Source organism: Cetorhinus maximus, chromosome 7 (assembly GCF_964194155.1).
Source record: "Cetorhinus maximus chromosome 7, sCetMax3.hap1.1, whole genome shotgun sequence".
NCBI lineage: Eukaryota > Metazoa > Chordata > Chondrichthyes > Lamniformes > Cetorhinidae > Cetorhinus > Cetorhinus maximus.
This window is the reverse complement of record NC_135885.1, coordinates 76,935,079-76,936,694: the sequence shown is the minus strand read 5'-3', so window position 1 is coordinate 76,936,694 and position 1,616 is coordinate 76,935,079. Positions and strand designations below refer to the sequence as shown.

At 40.6% G+C, this 1,616-nt stretch overlaps 1 pseudogene; it reads left to right on the top strand.

The window, feature by feature from the left end:
• The first annotated feature begins 1,097 nt into the window (after positions 1–1,097).
• Positions 1,098–1,207, top strand: LOC144683140 (5S ribosomal RNA; annotated as a pseudogene).
• Positions 1,208–1,616: the final 409 nt, after the last annotated feature.

Here is a 1,616-nt window from a genome sequence, read left to right as displayed (position 1 = left end):
TTTGCTTATGGTCAAATAAGATGTAGAGGTTGCAAACAGTCTGGTCCAACCTAAGATTAGCTGGGGCAAGGAGTGGAATTTGTGTTGGGAGCTAAAGATGATGGTTTTAGTCCTCCCAAGGCAGCAGAGTACACAGATTAGGAAGCACCAATGGTCAGCTTCCAGGAGGTACCATAGGTAGGTGGCAACCTCTTTTGCAAAGTGGAGTTAGCAATACCTGAGATGCCCAAGAAGGACTATTGGGGCTAGTAAATATGAGATCTAAGTTAAGGATGTTAAATTGCACTTCATTGAATTGGATGAGTTGTTCTGGTTCATGGGGAACCAAAATTAGTGAGTTGTAAATTTTCCCAGTATTTGGAGGCCTTACTGAGAAATGCTGGATGTCTGTTTTATACCAACATTCACAGCATTGAACATTAGTGATGAAACACATGATAAATATATAACCACATTACGTTGCTATTCATATACTGTTCATCTTTGGCCATCCTTATTTAACTGGACACTTTCTACTGACACACCACTTGCTGCAGGAATTTCTGAAGTTGACTTGCACGAACATGGATGAGACTTTACATTCCCTTTTCTGATTTTACACCATTATTCATCCCAAACCTAACTGGAAGCAAGAGAAGTAGAGGAAAATCTAGGCCATGTGTTTTGCACCCAACTCAGAGATGTAAAGAAGGCAGAAAACACTTGCAGAAAGCAATCGACAGAAACCATTTTAAGTTGCTACAATATTAGACATAGCTACAAATGATAAGATATAATAGATCAGTCTCTTGTGTCATGACCCATGAATTGCCTTAAGATGGAAGCACAGTGAAAGCTTCCAGGGGAGTTAACATCCTCTTGGATTATTCTCTGCTGCTGACAAGATACCAGTTGAACGTTGATAGAAGAAAATCTCTCACAGTTCATATGAAATATAACATTGTACACAGTAATCCAAACAATTACATTGGTAAAATTAATGATCGCTGGACTCTGAGGAAGCCAGCTAACTAGTTGCACGAGTAATAATTGTTGCAGCGGCTGACAATTAATGGTGGCTTTAATGAAGTTGTTGGCTATGCTAATTATCCTGATATACCTACAGCCATACTAGTCTGAAAATGCCTGATCTCAGAAGCTAAGCAGACTCAGACCTGGTTAAGTAGTTGGATGGGAGGCCACCTGGGAATATCAGGTGCAGTAGGCTTTACACTCCAACTTGTGGAAAATGTTCATAACTGTGGTTGTGCACTGTGACCAGTACAAATTGTTTTGTCTGTACCTAGCTGGACTTTCTCTAATTCTGACCTTTTACAAACAGCAGAATGAGCACTGCCTAAAAGGAGGCAGATTCAACAAGATTGAGCCTGTGGTGATTTTGACGGTTACTGGTGGTGCAGTATGATTAATTGATAGTGTGAAAACTGTTTTCCTGAACAACATTGCAGAGCTATGTCATTGCCCTCCTTTCATTACTCCCAAGTAATTGTTTCAGATAAGGTAGGCCCACTGAGTTGTATATCAATGGAGCCTGACAGTACATTGTGTGTGCTGCTGGCCATGACATGCATCCTGTGCTTCCCTACTAGTCCTCATCTATCAATTACAGTGTGAGT